This window comes from Octopus sinensis, linkage group LG20, assembly GCF_006345805.1.
Source record: "Octopus sinensis linkage group LG20, ASM634580v1, whole genome shotgun sequence".
NCBI classification, from domain to species: domain Eukaryota; kingdom Metazoa; phylum Mollusca; class Cephalopoda; order Octopoda; family Octopodidae; genus Octopus; species Octopus sinensis.
Window position 1 is genome coordinate 23,729,143 of NC_043016.1, and position 25,325 is coordinate 23,754,467.

The window sequence follows — 25,325 nt, forward strand, 5'->3', positions numbered from 1 at the left end:
TGTCTGTCTGTTTGTCTGTCTATCTGCATGTCTGTCTGTCTATCTATCTATTTATCTGTCTTTCTATCCATCTGCTTGCCTGTTTGTCTATCTATAAGATCTTTAACATATACCAAAATTATCATGTTGCTGCTGTTCAGCGTGTGACAATCACTGGTTGTCGATGAAAAGTAGGTCTCCCTTTGCAAATATATACCCTTTTTCCAGTGATGAAAAGTCACTGATATTGAAAAAGTACATATATATATATATATATATATATATATATATATAAGTGCATGTTTGTGTGGGTGTAAGTAGTGTGTGTGAAAGTGATATTCTATACTAGTGAGCACTTGAGTGAAACGGTCATAATGCTGACTTTCCTTATTGACATTATGACCCAAGTCTCTCAATTGTTTAGAAAAGAAAAAGATACAAAACCCACATTTACTTGAAAAGCATGTAATTGCTAATGGCAGAAAGAATGTCTGGCTGTAAAATACTGCTTAGAATAACTTTCTCCATCCAAATCCATGTTAATTTGGAGAGAAAAACAGATGTTAAATGAAAGAATTAAAGAATGAAAAGCAAACATAGTCATGTGGTTGAGAAGCTTATTTGGTAAGCACCTGGTTTCAGGTTCACTCCTGCTGCTTGGTATCTTGGACAAGTCTTGTATCAGAGTCCTGGGCTGACAAATACCTTTTGTGTGAATTTGATGGCCAGAACATATATATATATATATGAAGCCTATCATGTGTGTGTGTGTGTGTGTGTGTGCATGCATTTGTGTATATGTATGTGCACATATGCATGTGTGTGTGTGCATTTAACTTTTTATTATCTAAATGTATGAGCATTCGTACATACACACACACACACACACACACACAAATATGTCTATGCATGTGCGTATAAGTGTGTGCGCCTGTGTATGCATGTGTGTGTGTCTGTGCATGCATGTGTGTGTGTCTGTGTGTGTCTGTGTATGTATGTGTGTGTATGTCTGTGTATGCATGTGTGTGTCTGTGTATGTATGCATGTGTGTGCGTCTGTGTATGCATGTGTGTGTGTGTCTGTGTATGCATGTGTATCTGTGTATGTCTGTGTATGTATGCATGTGTGTGTCTGTGTATGCATGTGTGTGTCTGTGTATGCATGTGTGTGTGTCTGTATGCATGTGTGTGTCTGTATGTGTCTGTGTATGTATGCGTGTGTGTGTGTATGTGTGTGTGTGCATGCATCAATGCACATACATATGTCATGCAAAAAGTTGCAAATAATCTAACGTGGTGGGTGACATAGATGACATCCATGTTTATTGTGAGTTATTGTAATCAGTTTCAAAATGTCAAATAAATTAAGAAAGCTGAGTCCATGATGTAACTCTATACGCAATGTAAGACACTCACTTTCAAATGGCTATTGTTTTATTTTCAACAAGTATAACAGGTTTCATAGCTCTTGAAAAATCTATTTAAAAGAAAGGGAGAGAAGATATTTTTTTTATTTATTTAACATATATATATTTATTTATTTTTGCAATCAATCATTTGGAACATAAATTTTAACATGACTTGTGTATGAATTTGCAGATAATAATGTTTTACTAATTAGTCGAACAGAGAGGAAAATGACAGGTTTGTGTGTGTGTGTGTGTGTGTGTGTGTGTGTGTGTGTGTGTGTGTGTAGTAAGCAGAATTGATTAAGAACTTACTGCAGAGTAATTACTGCTAAACTAGCAGAGGTGCCAGACAGACAAAGGGATTAAGTCGATTACATATACCCCAGCGTATAACTGGTACTTAATTTATCGACACTGAGAGGATTTAAAGCAAAGTCAACCTCGGCAGAATTTGAACTCAGAACATAATGGCAGATGAAATACCGCTAAGCATTTTGCCCGGTGAGCTAACGTTTCTGTGGAAACATTCTGATGGCGCTTAACTATCAATAACTCATTCTGATGGCACTTAACTATCAATAACTCATTGTGCTGCGTCTATGACTAATGCACTTAACTGTCAACAGTCCAGTCTACCTAGCTGTAAGTAGGTACCACATGGTGGTATAATAGTCCACTGTCCTGTGTCCACAACTAAGACAAATAACTGACAACATTCCAATCTACCTGGCTTTTAAGTAGGTGCCACTGTGAGATATAGTTCAATGTACTTTGATAGTCTTGTCAGTGATAAGTTGCACCTAGTTCATACTGTAAAATATGAACTGGTAGCATGATGTAACACCAGAAGAAAAAAGAAAGGAGACTAATAAAGGGAGATGATGTATGGTAGAAGTTGACCACTGAGTCTTGTTAGAGAAAAACTCCTCTCCAACACTTGTGGTGTAATAAAATGCATCCAGCATACACACTTTTACCTGGATGCTAATAGGAAGGCATCCAGCTGTAAAAATCATTCAAAAATAAACCACCATATATGTCTGTTTCTGCACACATATGCATGTGTGTGTGCACACCTGATGATAAAGAACCATGATAAAGTATTGAAAAATGGATACAAAGATAATTATGATGATAACAATGATGACAAACATAGTGGTGATGATGATGGCCAATGATGAACCTGCTGATGAAGGCTTTCTTATCTATAATATAAACTGGACATGGGCGATCGTTGTATTCTTTCTTGTCTTCAGGTTCACAGCCAAACGGCTGGGTGGATTTGCGTGAAAAAGGGCACACATGTGGAGATGGATGCATAGATTGGAATGCAGTTTTTTATTTTTTTCCTAACCCCCATACTTACCGAGAAAATCGATTAAAACGTCTTCTAATGGAATTCCCCTCTTTCTTCCGCCATTAAAACAACCAGTTGTTTTCTGATGGGGTGGGGTCAGAAAATTTTCATACAACTGGAGGTTCCAATCAAAACAGGGGACCCGAAATGATAAGGTTGAGAAACGCTGTTGTATAGATTATGCCTAATCGAAAACGATCACAGCTACATCATCCAAACAGACCAGGTAAAACTGGGCTTAGCTGCTAGTGTTATATAAAATCAAGTGTAAATATTGTTCAAGTAGTCAATATGCAGAGAGCGAAGAGGACCAGGTATATAAATAACATAATTAATATTCACATCTTCCTCTGCTTACACTGTTGTGGTCTTGATTACATTTAACTTGATCTCCTCAGGTAAAAAAAAACCTCTAGTCATATCCTGGTATACCAGAACCAGTTGTTGTGTTTAACTTTATATCTGTCCATCTGATAAAATGGATAGAATTCCAGCCATGACTATCCTAACTTTTTACAAAAGCACAGGAAAACTAAGAGCACATTTTTCAACATGTCACTTTTTTAAGACGGTAGGGTATAAGTCTAGGGAGATTTAGCAGCTGTTTCTAGAATGTTCAGGAATCTTGTAGACGGTCTATCATGGGGTCATGCTTAGTACCAGCAATTTACTATGGTTGATACAAATGAGTACAACTAGTCCCTTCACTTTAAATCAGAATGTCAAATGCAGAATGTCTGACAATAGTTAGTTCTATTCCTCTGCATTATGATTTCAGATCCTTTCAGAGTTAAGTTTTCATTTCCTCCACCTAGAGTCAATAAAATAAGTACCAGTTATGTAACCAACACTCCAATGGTTATAATGATGAGTGTTCCACTTGATCCAATTATTGGAACAGCCTGCTTGTGAAATTAACATGCAAGTGGCTGAGTACTCCACAGACATGCATGCCCTTAACATTGTTCTCTAGGAGATTCAGTGTGATACAGAATGTGACAAGGCTAGTCCTTTGAAATATAGATACCTCTCAATTTTGCCAGTTTAGTAGACTGGAACAATGTGAAATAAAAGGTTTTGCTCAAGAGTACAATGTACTGCCAGGAATTGAACTCACAACTTTATGATTGTGAGCCAAATACTCTGACCACTAAGCCACACATTTTCACCAGTTATATATTGAAAACCTTTTTCAAACGACTTAAAATTATTGTGAGTGCTTATCCTACTCCAAAGTAAATCCCATTTTTGTTTAATTAATTGATGCATCCAAGATCTTGTTCTAATAGTTTCTTCTAGACAATAGAAGGCATATCACAAGGTAGCAAGGTTTCAAAGACCCAGTGTCCTGTTAGAAGGAGGTTGGTAACAGGGAAAAGAATTTGAACTTGAATGCAAAGAATTGGAACACACACCACAAGACATCACTATAATTATTATTAGATATTGGTGCAGTTGTGACTGTGTAATTATGAAGTTCAGTTTGGAATCCTCTGGTTCTGAGTTCAATCCCACTGTGTTTTCTACAGTAGTCATGAACTGACCAATCCTTGCGAGTGGACACAGAAAAGAATCCACCCATACATAGATAGACAGATAAACACACATACATACACGCATGCACACATACATATATAAGTATATCTATCTGTGTGTGTGTGTGTGTATATATCATCATCATCATCATCATCGTTTAACATCCGCTTTCCATGCTAACATGGGTTGGACGATTTGACTGAGGACTGGTGAACCAGAAGGCTGCACCAGGCTCCAATCTGATCTGGCAGAGTTTCTACAGCTGGACGCCCTTCCTAACGTCAACCACTCCGAGAATGTAGTAGATGCTTTTATGTGCCAGCCAGGCGATACTGTCAAAAGCTATGCAGATATATATATATATATACATAAACATATGTTTGTTGGGTTTCTTTGGGGTTGGTCAAACTGATGTAGATACCTCCAATGAGAATGGAATATGGTTCAAAAGACAGATAAGGCAGTTCATAATTTTTTCCAATCTACAAAGAAATAGTTAATTTAGCTTTGTTATCAACTAGCATCCTCTCCTCCCAAATTTCAGTCCATGTGTCTATAGTAGAAAGGATTATTTTAAGATTGATATAAATAAATAATAATAATAAAGAAATATTGCCGTTAATAATAGAATTAATAAGGTAATAATAAGGTGGCTAGCAAGTTTACACTGTTGCAAGCACAATATAAAGTAAATTTAGATTCAGTAGGATATATAATACTACATGCTCAAATCAGAGCCAATGCTCCAAAAACCACATCAACTTATGATAAAGATACATATGAGCAATGCAATGAACATATGAGAAATAGGGTTACCTTTATGTTGAATACAACAGTAAGCAATGCACATTTCAATATCAATTGATTTCACGCTTTGCATGACAAACATACTCTGTGATCTTCAGTTGAAAATAACATTTTAACATCTATTTCTAAAATGTTCACTGCATTAGCTCATGTGCATTCTTTACTTTAAACATCCTGCTATGTTTAAAAGAAAACTATTGTGAGCAAAAACAATTTTGAATCTATAATTAAATAAATAGGCACAGGAGTGGCTGTGTGGTAAGTAGCTTGTTTACCAACCACATGGTTCCGGGTTCAGTCCCACTGCGTGGCACCTTGGGCAAGTGTCTTCTTCTATAGCCTCGGGCCGACCAAAACCTTGTGAGTGGATTTGGTAGATGGAAACTGAAAGAAGCCCGTCGTATATATGTATATATATGTATATGTGTGTGTGCGTGTGTTTGTGTTGGTCCCCCTCGCATTGCTCGACAACCAATGCTGGTGTGTTTCTGTCCCCGTCACTTAGCGGTTCGGCAAAAGAGACCGATAGAATAAGTACTGAGTTTACAAAGAATAAGTCCCGGGGTCAAGTTGCTCGATTAAAGACGGTGCTCCAGCATGGCCGCAGTCAAATGACTGAAACAAGTAAAAGAGAGAGTAAATAATATATAATAGTATTATGCTAGGATTGACTTCAAAGTGGTGAACTGGCAGCGTCTTTAGAGCATCAGAGAGAATCATTTGAGGTATTTGTGGAGGTGTGTGGCTTAGTGGGTAGGGTGTTGGACTTGAGGCATTTGTTCCAAGTTAAAATTGGGCCAAAGTCAAATTTGCAAGGGCATAGAGAAACTATGCCAGTTGTCAAGAGGTACAAACACACACACACATACACACACACACAACACACAAACATATATATATATATATATACATATATAAAAGGGTAAAGACCCCCTTCGGACATGTGTGACCATGGGTTTGCACCTAGAGAGTTACCCTCTGAGGCACAAGTCTGGGCAAGGTTGTTTTTATGGAAGACCAGCAGTCGCCCATGCATACCGGCCTCCCCTCTCCACGCCACCAGTGTTATCCAAGGGAAAGACAAAGGTCGATACAGCTTGGCACCAGTGACGTCGCAACTCATTTCTACAGCTGAGTGAGCTGGAGCAACGTGAAAGAACACAACACGCAGCCCGGTCCGGGATTCGAACTCACAACCTCATGATCGTAAGCTCGACGCTCTAACCACTGAGCCATGCGCCTCCATACATATATATATACATACATATATACATACATACATATATATATATACATATACATACATATGTACATACATACATACATATATATATATATATATACATATATATATACACACATACACGTACACTCCACCTTCCTCCTTTTATATCTACTTCTTTCTTACCTTTTCTAGCCTTTTCTCTCATCCTATCATCCCATTTTTTAGTTTGATTTTGCCATGCAGGCAGTGCCTGATGATTGAGCTAGGACACCAGATGTATTAATAAACACTGTTTGGCATGTGTTTAGCACATGAAACTAAAAGTAGCATATAAAAACGTATATTGTGTTTATTAAATAATATTTATCTTTGACTAGATGGAATACTTTTTTTGTTGACCTTACCATCATGGAACAGTACACTATACATCCATCCATCAATCCATCCATCCATCCATCCATCCATCCATACATACATACATACATACATACATACATACATACATATATATGTATATATATTTAATTAGAGGATATGGTAAACTCATAAAGGGGTGGTTACACCCAAGGAAATACTGGTTCAATACATAGTATTATTGGGGAATGAAACTCCCTTAAAGGAATGGGTATATATTAAGCATATAGTATATATCCAGTTAATTAAGAAAAGACATTGTAGAGTAGGAAGTTAATAGTTATTTATTATTAGCATAATAATTATTAACTTCCTACTCTCCATTTTCTTCTCTTTATTTTACTGGATATAAACTATATATATATATATATATATATATATATATATATACATATATACATAATATGCATATTAATAAAAAATAATATGTGCATGTATTTATACACACACATGATAGGCTTCCACACAGTTTCTATCTGCCAAATCCACTTATAAATCTTTGTACAGCCTGCGGCAATAGTAGAGGGCACTTGCCAAAGGTGGCAGTGGGATTGAACCATAAATCATGTGGTTCTAAAGTGAGCTTCTTAACCAGACAGTCATGTTTGCAGCTGAATGAAATCAATGACCATTTTGTAGCAAAAATGTTTTTGGAAAGTTCACCAGTTTTATACAAAGAAAAATAAAACCATAAAAGTTTATTAATCCATTCTCATCCCAACACCCGGACAAAAGACTAAACCCCACCAAACACACACTGCACCACAATTAAGACTAAGGTCCCCTTCCCTCCTCCCCGGATGTACTCAACAACTTCTCTTCCTCATTGTAAGTTAATTTATTCTGTTTTGTGAGCTTTCTGAATTTACTGTTTGTCATTACTAGTTTCCTGAGATTCAACAGTTTTCCGTTAAAATATATTCATTGCTGATATCAAAATAATATCATGATATCGCTCCCCAATAACAAAATCAACAAGAGCAACAACAACAACCAAAAAATGGGAAAATAGTAAGATAAAATATATGCTGAAATAGAGAAATGTTCTTTTACTTAATTACATGAGGAGGGAATATGTTAATGTTTTTGTGAATATTGATGCATATGATATCATTTGATATTTCCAGATATACATATAGCTGAAGATATTGTTAGATACAGATGTGATAGCGACTGATATTGCCTTACATATGCAAGATAGCAGATGATACAGCAATACTGCCATATGTATACACAAGATGATAGTAGATGATGTCAGATATACAAATATGCATAAGTTAGCTGTTGTTCTTGCCATATACACCATTGCTGTCATTGTCGTCGTCATCGTCGTCATCATCATCATCATCATCATCGTTTTAACATCCACTTTCTCGTGCTTGCATGGGCCAAGCAGAATATACTGAGACAGGATGTCTATACCAAAGATGTCCTTTCTTTGTTAGTCTTCTCCTGTTTCTAAGTAAGATCAAACAACATTGATCATTTGCAACAAATATGCCATCATGACATGGGGAAAACATACACATACATACATAGTGAGAATTTGAAAAAAAACAAAAATGAAGACGGGTGTGTAAACAACAAACAGATGTATTAGTTTAATGCTCAGGAAGTAAGAAAGTCTTTTACATTTCGAGCCTACGCTCTTCGACAGAAAGCAACACAGAAATAAACAGGGAGAGAAAATAGAAAAAGGTTTTAATGGCTAGCGATCTATCATGGCGAATGCATATGTACATGGATACATACACCATACACACACACATACATACACATATATACATACATGCATACATACATACATACATAAATACATACATACATACATACATACATACATACATATATATATTCCGTTTTGGGATTTGGTTTGGAAGATTCTTTATGTGAGTTTGTGTACACTCTGAGATGTAGAGCATGTGCTCTACATCTTAGAGAGTGCTTCTTCTCTGGATCTGAGTTTTACACGAACAATCCTTTTCACTCCCTGGTCAGAGTTTTCCACAGAGACAACGTGGTTTCTGTTAAATAGCTGACCAGGGCTGAACTTCTACATATTTTATAGAACCCACAGGTCTCTCATAAATATGGAACAATTCTGACCTCGGATACTCCACCAAAAACATCTCCACGTCATCCAATGAACTAACTATACACCTGCATGCTGCTGGAAAAGATAATGGACGTGATTAGGCATATGAGGTGGAATACCTTTCACTACGATCTAGCCACACAGTGACCGGAGAACAACTATGGCATTAGATCAAGAAAACACCCACCCATGCCAGCCCCATTAAAATATATGTATGTATGTATGTATATATGTGTGTATGTATGTATGTATGTATGTATGTATATATGTATGTATGTATGTGTGTATATATGTATGTGTGTGTGTATGAATGTATGTATGTATGTATGTATGTATGTATGTATGTATGTATGTATGTATGTATGTATGTATGTATGAGTGTGTGTATGAATGTATGTATGTATGTATGTATGTATGTATGTATACCGTTTTTGCTCAAGTAATAGTTGATCTTATGTAAAAGTTGATACCCTATTTTTGGCCAAAATATTTAGAAATTTTCCATAGACCCCGTATAAAAGTTGAACCTAGTATTTCATGAACAACAGGACAATATTTGTGGGTGAAGGTACCGTATTATACTGTACATAGAAATAACACTGTTACAAAATTGTGAGGCTATCTTACTGTAGAGGGAATACTTGATGCTCATAATGGAATGCTCATAAGTAAAACACTGTTTAATAGTTAGCACTACACATTTGTTGATGGGTGTTACATCACCATTACCAAAATGTATGCACAATATATGCTGCAAGCCTGCATACATCTTCAAGCACAATAAACACATGCATCATACAGTCGTTGTTTACATGGCAAGAAACATGTTTCACAGACACCACTATTGGTGAACACTGGCAAATGCCACTATCTGAAAACATTCAATTAATCGGTATATCCGTGGTTCCCACGCGACCTTTATATTTTCCTTATCTCCAAATACAATAAACACATGCATCATACGCTCGTCTGTTTACATGGTGAGAAACATGTTTCAGAGACAGCACTATCAGTTGAACAACAGCAAACACCACAATATGAATTGAGAGGCATAACTTCGTAAGCCTAAAAAATTGATTAATCGCTAGATCAGTGGTTGCCAAACTTTTTTTACCGCGGATCTTTGAGATTATTTTTAAAAACGTGGAACCACTGATAACTTTTGAGGAATCCTAGGGTTTGCAGAACACACTTTGGGAATCCCTGCCCAGATTAACAGCTTTGCACCATATTATGGACATTTACTGGTAATGCACATGGACCCTGCACTTTTTTTTTTTTAGAGGAAGTGTAAATATTTATAAGAGCTACGTGGTCTTGTTTATAGGTTTGTTATTTACTAGGATGTTGTTTTGATGCATAGAATTGGTAATATTATGGTAATTCGTTGTGTTTTTGTTTTTATTCGCTTGAGATCAGTTGGGCTTCTGCTGCTGATACAGTACTTAGGATTCTAGCTTGAATTTCAGCCCCTCAAAAGTAGTATCCATGTAATAGTTGACCCCATAAATTTGACCTTAAAAAAATGGTCTAAACAATTTGACTTTTACACAAGTATATACAGTATATTTATTTTGCTTTATCTTTTACTTGTTTCAGTCATAACACTATGACCATACTGGGGCTGAAAAGACAGAGGTGGTTGATAGTTACAAGTTGATAGCTGCGGAATAATAATGATAATAATAATAATAATATGATAATGATAATGCTGTTGATAATGATGATGATGATAAACATGGATAGAGAGAAGTTGTACCTGAAAAAAAATTGACTGTTATCAGGAAGGAGTGGGTCTAGTAATTCACATATGGCCGGAAGAGAAGCAAGAAGAGGAGAGATGGGTGGATGAGGGATGCTTGAGTGATGGTGGCATCAGACCAGCCAGCTCTGAGGAGATGAGGCAATTGCAGTTGTAGCAACAAATGGAGAGAGAGAGAGAGAGAGAGAGAGAGAGAATCAGCAACCTTAGTGAAATCAGAGACATGAGTGTGTTGATGAGTAGCTTCATGTTACTCAGTTGATTGGTATCTCTTTGGGTGTTCTCTAAGAAATTTTTTGGTGTGGCTGTAAAGTCACTCCTAAATATGGGTGCAATACTCCATTGTGGGTCTAACCTCAGCTTTGCAGGAGGTTAGTTATTATGAGAAAGCTGAAGTATGTTCTAACCTTGAAGAAGGAAACCAGTTGTTGTTTTAATGAGGATGTTCATTCACCAGGAGAGATCTTTAGTGACATTCAAGCCTGGCATTAGTAAACAGACTTGATGATTCTAGTAGTGCACTGTTCATGTATAGGATGAATATTGTTTTCTTGCTTGTGAGAGTTGATTGTAACCTTTAATGAAGACAAGGTTGCATGAGCTCATTGGATGAAGATTTTTAATGTCTGTTCATGGAGTCAATGCAAATTTGATTCAATTGCAACAGCATGCTTTGGTATGGAAGTTCAAGGAGGAATAAAGGGAGTCATATATACTGTATCAAATGCACTTTTACATAAAATGCACCTCTATTTTACAAAGAAATTTTATGGATAAAAAAAATGGAAGAAACTCGATATGTTTTGCATTACACTTTTTGAAAGATATCTTGAAGTGGTTTTGTTGGGGAGAGGAATAAAATGTATGATTCTGTGCATGTAAATACAATATTTTGACAGCAATAAAGTAAAAAAAAAAAATAATAAATTTATCATAAACTACATTGTGGGAGTAACATATTTCAACTTATTTTATTTCAGGTCGACAGCTTAGTTTTTAATATTTTGGTTAAGAGAATTTGCCATACAGAGTGGTTGTAAAAATATTTCTGGTTGTGTTTTTTTGTGTAACTGTGATCGGTCACCAGGGTGGCACACCCTACTGTTATTTACTTGTCATCCACACATTACAAATAACTGACAGGCAGATGAAAGTTTGTTACCATTCCATTCATTTTCATGATGATAATGATGATGATGATAATGATAATTATAAAATGTTTCTTAAAAGTAACATAGTTATTAAATAGTGTAAGACACATATCAAGTGTGGGTTTATGTGCTGACAAACTAGGTATAATGAAATGATGTGACCTCCACACATAACTGCTGATATACCATTTGTAATTTTTCAATGTTTTAATACTAGTAAGAATTAAGACAGTGACTGACAGGGTTGTTAGCATGCTGGGTAAAATGCTTGGTGGCATTTTGTCTATCTTCATGTTCTGAGTTCAAATTCTGCTAAGGTCGACTTTGACTTTCATCCTTTTGGGATCGATAAAATAAGTATCAGTTATGCACTGGAGCTGATTTAATTGATTTAGAATCTCCCTTAAAATTGCTGGCCTTGTGCCAAAATTTGAAATCAATATTTGTAAGAATTATTGTACCTAATGGACTTATACTCACCCATTGCCCTGGTATACAGCACTCAGTCTCTCATCCACAATATGATTACAGTAAGTGCAGGGTAATTTTTTGATATATTTAAAAATATAAAAGCATCTTATACACTGGTAAACACTGTACATAGAGGAGTGATCCTTATGTTAAGTGATGGCAAGCATGTCATTCACATATAGGCTAAAAGAGAATAGAGTGACAAAACCAAACTTTGAAATGCACCAAAGTTGAGTTGGTAGCATGTACTTGCATTAATGGAATAATCAGACAGAAAGCTACTGGTCCTGCTCCAAGGCATAGGAAACTCATAGTTGAGTAGTTTTATTGGGAGATTTATATTCCAGACATTGTGAAATGTTTTGCTGAAGTCAAGTGTAAAATTGAACTAGAGGAACAGATTACAGCTCAAATGATTTGAGAGATATCAGATACAATTTGACTAATTCATTTGATTAACAACAGAGGAAAAAGCAAAAACGGTTGGGTGATGAATCAGCATTATATAAAGCTCCGGTAAGAGTTCCTAAATGTATTAGTAACGATGAGTTTAGACAAATAGACGGAGAAAGCAGAAGATTAAGATAATCAGTCAGCATGTTAAGATACAAAGAATTTTTTTTATCTGTAGAGTAGAAAACTAAATTGTACCTTCAACTCATAGAAGATCATTTTGGTGGCTGTTTCTAAGATTAAGTGGAATAGCTTTGGAAAAACTGCTAGTAAAATTCTTAGTTTTCAGCCTCAAAAATTTTATATATATGCCGTATATTTCGGTATATAAGGCGACCAACAGATCAAACAACCCAAAAATCTGAGAAAAATTTCATAGCTTTAGCTAATATCTGAAGTATAAGACGACCTTTAAAATACGAAACTTGCCCAAGTTTAAAAATAGCCTAAGCAACAGTATAAAAGTTACCATATCATATAAAATACCAGGTATTAATTAAAGACAATGTTATTAGAAATGTTATTTTACTTACTGTATCCTTGAAAGTTAAGACATGAAATTATATAGTATTAACATAAATTTGTATAAGATGATGAAACAGATTCTTTCTTTAATGCTGTCAATCGTAACAACATAAACAAAGGCGTGTTTATGCCTTTGTTCAGATGATGATGATTGTAGCAATTTTGAAGGATTAAATGTTTGAATCATAACTAAATAACAATGTGTATGTGGTATGATTGATTGATTGATTCTAGTTTCAGCTCATGAGCTGTGGCCATGCCGGGGCACCGTCATTTGGTGTTGCTACATGGTTTTACTTCACGAAAGCTTTTTAGCAACTGCCATTTTGGTGCATGAGAGAGTTCGATGCAGCTGCCCTCATCTGCACCTCCTGCTGTGAAGTTGGTTCATCTGGGACACCCGACAGGGAGAGATCCATTTTCATTTTAAAGACATCTGCATCCACCCCATGCAGGTCTCTCAGGTTCTTCGGAAGGATATTGAAGAGCTGTGGGCCTTGGAAGCCCAGGCTATCACAGTATCTTGTCCTACATCTTGATGGCAAATTTGGAGTCCTAGGCACCACGCAGTGGCGCCCAGTTCTGGCATTTGTGTAACTCTCGATGCCAAAGTTTGGGACACGTCCCTCCAGGATCTTCCAGATGTATATTATGGCATATCTTTCCTGCCTACGCTCCAAGGAATATAGTTTTAATCTCTTGAGCCTTTCCCAGTAGCTTACATTCTGCATAGAGGCTATCTTCTTCGTGTAGCTACGCTGGATCGCCTCGAGTTCTGTGATCAACTTGACACTGGATGGTGACCACAACTGAGAGCAATAGTCAAAGTGGCTTAGGACAAGTGTCCTCCAGAGGACCATCATGGTTTCTTGTTCTCTTGTTCTAAAGGTTCTGAGAATCCATCCGGCCAGTCGTCTACATTTCATTGCCAATTTAGCAACATGTACACGAAAGGTTGCGTCATCACTCATGTAAATACCCAGGTCACGCACTGATTGTGCCTCTGGGATTGCAATCCCTCCGGGTCCAGTGTATTCATTGGGTATTGCATTTAGTTTTGCATGCTGATAGTATAAAGCTTGAAACTTTTCAGCATTGAACTGCATGCTATTCTTTTCAGCCCACTTGTATATTTTGTCCAGCTCACATTGCAGGCGTTTAGTGTTTAATTTTTTTTGTATTATTTTTATTAAAATTGATAATCTTAGTGAAACATGTTTTGTAATACTTTGTATTCAAATTCGTAATCTTAGTGAGAAATAAAAGGTTTTCTGTAGATTGTAGAGTTTTAGGCAACGGCAGTTCTATTACATTATTGGTGTCATATATTAATGTGAATTGTTTTAAATACAAGTACTTACATCAGTAGTTACTGCACAGAAGCTGTCGTTGTTATTAAAATAAGGTTAGGCTTGGTTTTCTGCACAAATAAACCACAAGATGTAAAGTTCACTTTTTGTTACTATTAGATAAGATCACCCTCAATTTTGGTGTGATTTTGGGGTTCTAAAAGGTTGTCCTATACACCGAAATATATGATATATATATATATTGAGTTATCCCATAAATAACGCAGTTTTTTTATACTACTTTTACTTTTCAAAATTATACTCTCCTTCGTTTTCTAAAATGCTCTTCCATCTATCTGGTAGACTAGTAAGGCCTCAAAGTTCACTTGTTCGTAATGAAAAATACTCCTCCAGTACTGTTCTGACTTGCATCTACAGAATTCATATCTTTTCTGTCCAAATGATTTTGAAGACTGTGGAATAAATGATAATCAGAGAGGGCAATGTCCGGTGAATATGATGGGTGGGGTATTGTTTCCCATTCAAACTGCTCCAGCCTTTGAAATGTTATCCTTGCTGTATATTGCTGAGCATCATCCTGATGGAAGAACACCTTCCATCTTGAAATCAAAAAATGGTCATTTTGTGATGGCACACAGGTTTCGCTGAATGGTTGAATGACCAAATCCAAGCTTCTCTGCTAGTTCCTCAACAGTTACGATGGGATTTTGTTCTATGAAGGTTTGCATGACATCCTCGTCAAGCTCTACAGATCTTCCAGGATGAGGCTTGTCTTTCTAGGCAGTAGTTTCCTGCTTGGAATTTCTGGAACCCCCGTTGACACTGGCTTATGCTTAATGTCCGATCGCCGTATGCTGCATTAATATTCCTTGCACTTTCAATTGCGTTGTTGCCTTTATTGAACTCATAAAGCAAAAGATGCGAATATGCTCCTTTGTATCTTCCATTACAGCTTTGAAAACATAATTGTTAAAATCAAACCACTGTCTTCAAAACTTGCACTAAGAATAAGGTGATTTTTTAAATTTCCCACAAGAGGACAACATAGATAAAGGACAATACAATCTGATTGGGGTCAGATGGCCAAATGGATATTACATTAAGATGAAATTAAAAATTCACAAAATAAAATATAAATAAATTGAATGATAGGACAGACCGGAAGACATTATGGATAGAGTGGGGACGCAGGTTCAATTCAGACCCCACGAGCCCCACCTTGCCACTGATACCTGAGATATGTCCTGCATCGCATTCATGAAGTTACATCCACGTGCCATATCCGTGCTACATTCTTTCATCGATTTTCAAGCATTTTCACAGTCTGGTATTTTCTCTCTAGCCCTATCTTCCTTTTAAGGTGCAAGGTGAAATAATTCACCAACTCAGGGCCAGAGATGAAAATGCTTGACTTTAATCCTTTCAGCCTCATCTTCCAAATCACCTCTCTCGCAATTGCTACTACAGTGAGAAAACAATTCTTATCTTCTTTCGAAAGGAAATCAGGTGGGTCAATTTTTACTATAGACTCAGTTGATAGCTGTACTCTTCCAGTACTTGACAACAGTTGTTCAGCATAAGCCCACATGTCTGACACCTCCAAACACTGAACAGTAGCATGCAGGACAGTTTCCCTATCCCGCTCACATCTTGGACAGGTCAAAGGACCGCAGCCTCCATGCCTTGTGAGCTTGTCCCAAACAAGTAAGGCTTCTCGGTAACATTGCGATGCCAGAGACTTCTGAAAGTTGTCCAGGGTCTTCGGTCCGAAAGTATGTCGGAACAGACTGGCCAGCTGATTATTGTCGAGACCTAGGATTTCCTCTGAGGTATCGTCACATTCCGTCTCTAAAAGCTCTCTATAAAAGAATGTGATGGAACCTCCACTGCAGGCATTGCCTGAGTGACAGAATAGCAGGAGAACCTTGCGACACTCCATAAACCACGTACCCAACTTCGATCTTCGATAGAACCAGGTTTCCTGTCCACCGAAACTAGTGAACTTGGGAAACATCCATTTTGTCAGCGGAGACCACACACATTCACCATCCTGGTAGAGCCACAGATGCCTCAACCTCAGCGCATGTCTGCGCATCAATAACCAAGGCATCCCTAGCCCATCCTTTAACAGTTATTGGCAGCAAACAAAGCGTCTCACAAGCGGTTTTGAGCCCTTCCACAAGAAGTGGAAGAGCTGTCTTTCCAGCTTGATCAACCACAAATCAGGGCAAGGAACGATGGCTAGGTGGTATGTGATAACCGATGCGATGAACACATTGGCTACCTCTGCCCTCCCTTTCAGGGATAGCCACTGCCAAGACCAGGTCTTGACTATGTGGGTCACCCTGCTCGATACCTCGGCCCAATAGTTATGGAGCCATTGCAGATTTCTGATAGTTGTTAAAGAGGATAACAAACATTAAGGTAAGGCAAACATCTCAAGTCATATACAATGTTATTATTGGAAAAAATTCAAAGTCTTACAGCTGTTTCTGGGATATCCCTGAGTATGGGATATTTTGACATTAGAGACAAATAGGGAAAAATAGGGAAAATGAGAATGGTATATATTGATATGACAACAGAGAGGGAGGGAGTAAAAGAATTGGGAGATGGAAAGAAAGAAGAAAAAAGAAGAAAAAAGAAGCATAAAAGTTCATAGTTCAACTTTCCGAAGTTATAGAAACAAGAGCATGAGTCCTTAGGAGCAATCCTGCATAGATCCATGTGTGTTAAAATCTTGATATAGTAGACATCCAGAGAAAAAAAGATGTGAATATATCAACATTCAATAACAATATTTTCCAATAATAATATTGTATACAACTTGAGATATTTGCCTTAACTTAATGCTTGTTATTCTCTTTTACAACTATACATGCACACACACACACATGATGACGATGAAATATATTTATATATACACATGTGTGCATGTGTGTGTAATTTTGTTAGGAAATACCAAATTTTGTTTTATTCAATAAACAAGGTGGGGGAAATCTTCTCTTAAATAATTTTCAGTAACAATTGACAGTTTAAGGTCGAAGATTAGCTCTCACTTGATGAAATCAATAGTGCTTTCAAAAGTGATTGTTTAAAAATTATTTAAAAGAGAATTAGAGTAAATTCATAGGTTTATCTTTTCAGATGTTGTCTAGACTCCAGTTTGTGTTGGTTTAGATATACAGCAGTAAATTTCATTCTGGAAAATATATATTATATATATATATAATATATATATATATATATATAGACAAAAAGAGTTGTCAATGATGTATTATTGATGATGCTTTTGTTGTTTCCATTGTTGTTGTTGATGTTAGTGTTCTTGTTTTCATTGTTGTTTCCAGATTTAAAATAGTCCCAGTCATGACCACTCCATCTTTTATTGAGTTTAAGTGACTATATTGACCAGTGTGACTTTCAGATAATAGATAATGATTTGAAGGGAATTTGAAGGGAGTTGATATTTCTTGGAGGTATCAGTACATAATATCTTATTGGTGATAGATTTAAAGAAAAAAAAATGGCCTTTGGTATATTTGGAATAAATCTAGTTTTAAGAAATAAAGAATTGCGTTATTGTTTCTTATATCTGATCTATTGTACATGTATGAGAGCCATTGTTGACTCAGAAGAAATTCAGGTATAATGCTTACAGAGTGCATTGAAGTTTGTGTGGGTGGTTGACATTAAGAAGAGCATCCAGGTGTAAAAACCATGCCTAAATAGACACAGAAGTATAGAGTAAGTGCCTGTCTGGTCAGCTCCTGCCAAACTGTCCAACCCATGCCAGCATGGAAAGCAGATGTTAAACGATGATGATGAGGCATGGCTGTTTGGTAAGAAGCTTGCTTCCCAACCACATGGTTCCAGGTTCAGTCCCACCACATGGCACCTTGGGTTAGTGTTGTCTACAATAGACTTCAACTGACCGAAGCCTTGTGAGTGGATTTGGTAGATGGAAATTGGAAGAAGAATATATACATGTATATATTTGTGTGTGTGTCTGTGTATGTACCCCTGTTATCACTCGACAACCGACGATGGTGTGTTTCTGTCCCCCATAACTTAGCAGTTCGGCAAAAAAGTCTGATAGAATAAGTACTAGGCTTACAAAGAATAAGTCCTGGGATCAATTTCTTCAACTAACATCCTTTAAGGTGATGCTCCAGCATGGCTGCAGTCAAAGTAAAAGAATAAAAGAATATATATACAGAGAGGGGGAGGGAGGAGAGAGAAAGAGAGAGGGGTGAGAGAGGAAAGAGGAGTGAGAGAGGAGAGAGGGGAGAGGGGTAAGAGAGAAGAGAGGGTGAGAGAGGAGAGTGGGGAGAGAGGGGGAGAGAGGAGAGAGGAGAGAAGGGTGAGAGAGGAGAGAGGAGAGAAGGGTGAGAGAGGAGAGAAGGGTGAGAGAGGAGAGAAGGGTGAGAGAGGAGAGAGGAGAGAAGGGTGAGAGAGGAGAGAGGGGTGAGAGAGGAGAGAGGGAAGAGGGGTGAGAGAGGGAAGAGGGGTGAGAGAGGAGATAGGGGGTGAGCGAAAGGGTAAGCATTAAACCCCCAAGGTTCAACTGGTACTTATTTTTATTGACACCAAAAGGACGAAAGGCAAAATCACCTTTGGAAGAATGTAACAAATCAGAAGAACTAATGCAAAAGCAATTTTTCCAATGCTGTAATGACTGACAGCACACCACAACCCCAAGAAATTAAATAAAATATCATCATCACAATTCTTCAACCTGCTGCAATCACATCACTCAAAATACATTGAGAATTCCTATCATTGAGTATTAGATTCATGATCGTAAGATTGTGCTTTCGATTTCTGGGTTGGGAGATGTATTGTGTTCTTGAATAAAACACTTCGTTTCACATCACTCCAGTTCAATCAACTTGTGTAAAGTGAGTAATCGTGCAATGGACTGATGTTCTATCCAGGGAGGAATAAATATGCCAGATAAACTGTGTGGACTAACCATCACAACACTTGCATTTGGTTTCCTGAATTAGTCATAACAAGAACTTAGTGAGACAAAGATAAAAACTCATCATTCATTCTTTGAACCTTTTATGTGTGAGCTACCAATCCCAACCAGTCAAGTTGGGTTGTATATTTCATCCTTTCAATTACTAAATATAAAATATGGCTCTGTGAGACCTTCATTCAGATGATTTTCATGAGACACCATCTCATCTTTGAATGCTAATCCGTCACAAGATTAGCCATTGAATTTCTAATTAGCTGCATGTATTGGTGCAATGTGAAACTAAGTGTTTTGTTCAAGAGCATAACAAGTCAGTTCTCCATAACCAGTCAGGGAATCATAAACCAAAATCTTACAATTGTGAGTGCAACAACCTAACCACTCAGACACCCATAAACTGATTAGTTGTTACAAGAAGTTTTAACATCAACTGGAACTTAGACTATATTTCCTTTTCAAGGAAGGCAGGTGGGACTCTTAAATTTGTTGTAACACTGCTTGATACCCAGTTTGTAACACTAAAGCAACATCTCCAACAGACAGAGGGAGGAAAAAACTGCTTAACAGCTATCTTGTTCAATAGAAATGAAAACATCATTAAGTTAGATAGTGAACTTGAAAAGGGAGGTATGAAATTGAGATCTATATAGCTCTCACTCCCTAAGGAATATACTCAAGGGAGAAAAGGAACAAAGTCTGCAAGACCTGCTTAAAATGTAAAGAGAGTGTGACTGTGCAAAGTAATGAAAAAACAAGACATCCATCTTATTTGAATATATATATATGTGTGTGTGTATATGTATATTTATATTTGCTATATATATATATCTATATATATTATATATCGTATATATTATATATGTATACATTATATATATAGATATGATACATTATGTATATAATTGCCACAGACACACACACTCACATGCACACACATACATGCACACACACACACACACACACATGCACACACATATACATATATGTAGAACAATTTGAATTATATGACATGAAATGAGTATTTAGATCTCTGCATGAATCTTTTTACATTGAAAAAGAAATCTGAGTAGAGAACTTATGTATTATAATCAAAATTTTGTCCTGGTGGTTTCCATAACTACAAAGATCACAGCGTACTCACAGGAAAAAAAAACAAAAAAACAAAAACATGGATTTGGTTTTGAAATTCTGTAATTATGTCAACTCTTATGTGTTTTAGAGAAGATTATGTTTAATTTATGTATTGCAAGTCTAATACATTTCCTACATCTTCTCTTCAATCGAGATTCTTTCAGAAAATGTCTTTGATGAAGTGAACATGTAAGAAATACACCTTAAGTGGCTATGTGTATTGCTTCCATAAGACATAAATATGTACATATATATATTTAAATCAATGATGGTGTACAGTAAGATCCATGATGGTAGAATCCGAGAAGTATAAAGTGTTTCAATGGTAATTCGGGTGGAGTGATGTAGAATGGTTCAGGAGAAATAGTAAAGGTCTAAGAAGAAGGTAGGAAATGAAATGAAGGTCCAAGGGAGGAGGATGTTCAGTCAGGCAAGATCAAACTTGCCTGACTGAAGGCGGCAAGCTGGCAGAAACGTTAGCATACCTGGTGAAATGCTTAGTGGTATTTCATCTGCTGTTATATTCTGAGTTCAAATTCCACCAAGGTTGACTTTGCCTTTCATCCTTTCGAGACCTATAAATTAAGTACCAATTACGCACTGGGGTCGATGTGGTTGACTTAATCCCTTTGTCTGTCCTTGTTTGTCTCCTCTATATTTAGCCCCTTGTGGGCAATAAAGAAATAAGATCAAACTTGGTGCCCACGTGAGTGTATATTATCTATAGTTCAAAATTGTACAAAAGACAAAAAACAAAAAGTGAAGGAACAACAAACAAGGTGTATTAGCTTGACACATGCAACCATTAATCCAAACATTTTTTCTTCTCTCTCTCTGCATTTTTTTTTACTGTTCTCCATCTGTTTTTTCTCCTCATTCCTTTCTATAGAAGAGCATAGGTTTGAAATGTCAAAGACTCTTCCACTTTTCCTAAGTGTCAAACAAATACCCCTTGTTTATTTTCCCTCGCTTGTCTAAGCCTTTTGTGTGCAAGTGCGTGCGCATGCGTGCACACACACACACACACACACACAAGCACAATAAGTTGACAAAAATTAACTGCACTTTTGCAAAAACTTTCTTTATGAAGGCTGTGTATGCTAAAAGGTGTCACTCTTGTAGTTACATAACTGAGATTTAATCATGATCACTCTACTTTTCTATCTTGTGTTATTGGAGATATACTTACAAAAGACTGGAAATGAATGATACTGCTTGTATGACAGTGACACTAATTGTACATCATCATGCAATTAGAAGTTAAAGGTACAGTACCCCTCCACACACACACATCAAAGTTATACTGGGACGGGATTTTCTATGTCTGGATACTCTACTTATCACCAGCCCCTATTTGTTTACAAGTCAGGTAATCTGCTAGTATATCAAACAATGACTCTTGTAGTTACATAACTGAGATTTGATCATGATCACTCCACTTTTCTATCTTGTGTTACAGAGTAAACTTAGCTGCTCCACTGGCAGTGTGCACCAAGGAAGAACAGAGATCAGTGATCTGTTGTCTCTGGTCTGAAGGTGTGTCAGAGACTGAAATTCATCACAGACTTTCAGTACAATATGAAAACAGAGCTTTAGTGAGTAAAAGTATATATGAGTGGATCGAGAAGTTTAAAAATGGGCAGACAAGTGTGAAGTATGAAGAAGGAGCAGGATGCTCCAAATTTCTACCACTGATGTGAAGATTCTTATTTATTTACTGCCCACAAGGAGCTACACACAGAGGGGACAAACAAGGACAGACAAACGGATTAAGTTGATGATATCAACCCCAGTGCATAACTGATACTTATTTAATCGACCCCGAAAGGATGAAAGGCAAAGTCGACCTCGGTGGAATTTGAACTCAGAATGTAGCAGCAGATGAAATACCACTAAGCATTTCGCCTGGCGTGCTAACGTTTCTTTTCTGCCAGCTTGCCGCCTTCACTGATGTGAAGATTCAACAAGCTCCATTGACAATTCTGGCAAGCCAATGAGTGACGATCAAGGAGGTGGTATGTTCTTTGCAAATTAGTTGTGGTTTTGCATATGAAATCATCCAAGAAAAGCTTTGCTCCCATAAAGTCCATGTGAGATGGGTACCAAGAGAGCCTACTGAAGCATATAAGTGCAGTTGTGTGGAGATCTGTCAATACTGACTTGACCACTACAGGGGCAAACGTGAAGCTTTTTTGGAGAGAATAGTCACAGTAGAAGAGATATAGGTCTATCACTTTTAGCCAGAATCTGAAAGGAAGTGTGAAGTGGAAACACCTGGAGTCATCAGCGAAAAAGAAATTCAAGACTTGACTTAATGCAGAAAAAGTGACACTAACCATTTTTACAAGTGTATAAGGGCCTGTGGTGGAACGTTACCTGGAAAAGGGGTCTACAGTCACAGTGTAGTTTGTAGTGAAATACTCTCCAACAAACTGGAACCAGTAATTTACACCAAACACTGAGGTCTATTGTCAAAGGAAGTGTTAATATTGCACAACGATGCACATCCACATATGGCTGCCCACACCATTGAAACTATTGAAATATTGGGTTTTGAGTTGCTGGAATACTCTGCATTCAGTTCAGATCTCCCCACCTCTGACTATCATCTCTTTGGGATGTTCAAACATCATTTACAAGGTTGATTTGTTATGGAAGAAGATATGCAGGAAGTAGTGCATAAATGACTGCATGACCAACTGAAAGCCTTTAATGGAATAAGCAAGTTTATGGACCATTGAAAGAAGTGCATAAAAAAGCAAGGAGACTATGCCATTGCCATAAAGTGATGCAATTATTCAACCCATGCTTTTGCTTTAATAAATTACAGAAACAAGAGAGTGCATACTTTTTAGCCTCAAGCCATACAGTCTGGTGGTCGTGTCGTCTGCTAGAAGATGCTAAGGGTTTGCTCTCCTGCTTGCAATATATATTAGGCGCAGATTGCATTGATAACCAGCTGGAGGAGGTTCCTTTTGGGGTTAAAAATGGTAGTAACATCAGTTACTATGGAACAGTCATATTGATATTGTGATAAACATTATATATACACATACATACATATATATAATATATATATATATATATATATATATATATATATATATATATATATATATATATATATATATATCTTGGCGTTAGGAAGGGCATCCAGCCGTAGAAACACTGCCAGATTTGACTGGGCCTGATGAAGCCTTCTGGCTTCACAGACCCCAGTAGAACCGTCCAACCCATGCTAGCATGGAAAACGGACGCTAAATGATGATGATGATGATGATGATGATATATATATATATATATATATATTATAAATACAATAATATGTTACTTTACTCGGTAGTCAAGATAAAACTCTGAGTTTCAGATGCCGAAGTGGAAATCCACAACACCATCTCTTCGGTTATCTGGCTATTTGAAAACGCGTTTTCAAATAGCCATATAACCGAAGAGATGGTGTTGTGGATTTCCACTTCGGCATCTGAAACTCAGAGTTTTATCTTGACTACCGAGTAAAGTAACATATCATTGTATAGATAAATTTCCTCTATTTACATAATATTGAGGTCTCTTTCTTTCTTTTGTTATCTTACCGTTTTAGCAATATATATATATAATATATATATATATATATAATATATATATAGAGAGAGAGAGAGGAGAGAGAGAGAGAAATAAATACAAATAACAAGGAAACAACAAGAGTCTGTGGGACATTCACAATTTGTATTATTAAATTGACATTCCATGAAGGAAAATTAGTTATCAAGTAAAAGTAAAATGATTCTAATATAGTCTTTTGTTGGATTTTAGAGGAAACTCCTGGAGAGACTGGGCAAAGAAGAAAGAGAGGAAAAGAGATATAAAAAAAAGAAGATAACCAGGAAAAAAATTCACATGTGGATTATTAGACTCATATGACTTCTGACTAAGCAGAAGTGTGAGAGTTAATTGTGGTTTTAATGACTGTCACATAAAAGGAAGGAAGAAGGCGATATGATAATGAACTACCTATTAGAATGCCTCATGGTCCCAGCAGACAAAATGGAAAAGCGTTGCCCTGGAGGATGGCATGGGAGATATGCTGGAACAGCCACTCTGACTCATGAGGTTTGCAGATACAGAAGTGCCTGTTGATACGTGTGCATGTGTGTGTTTGTGTACATGTATCTATGGTATATATGAGTGTATTTGTTCATGTATGTATGCCTTCTTCCTTTCATTATTTAATTATTTATGTATTTATCGAACAGTTTAGTAAGCATACTATTGAAAAGTATACATTATTCAAGTGATCCTCCAACTTTAATTTTTTTTTTTTCCTCAAACAGTCCAAATATAATTGTACTTTTAAGTTAATCTGTATGAAAACAGGTTCCCAGATTTCAAAGCAGTTTGATAAGTGCCACACACAAAACTCTCAACCCTTCAATCTCTTTGTCTCTTTTGCCAATTATAAATAGATAACATGCACTCATGTTTAAGTCTTACCGATCTTGCCTGCACTACAAACCTATATATATATATACACACATATAGATACATAGATGGACAGACAGATAGTTATGTGTGTTGTGTGTGTGTGTGAGTATATATATATATATATACTTACTTATATGTATATATATATATGTGTGTATATATATATATATATATATATATATATATATATATATACATAAGTATCATTTTGTATATATAAGTATATATATACGTG

At 36.6% G+C, this 25,325-nt stretch overlaps 1 long non-coding RNA gene across 1 annotated transcript; it reads left to right on the forward strand.

Annotated features, from left to right (window-relative positions):
• The first annotated feature begins 1,630 nt into the window (after window positions 1-1,630).
• On the forward strand, window positions 1,631-17,024 carry LOC118767318. The gene is made up of 3 exons (XR_005003230.1): window positions 1,631-1,673; window positions 12,266-12,268; window positions 16,891-17,024. It is a non-coding gene; the product is annotated as an uncharacterized LOC118767318 (long non-coding RNA).
• The last annotated feature ends 8,301 nt before the right edge of the window (window positions 17,025-25,325 follow it).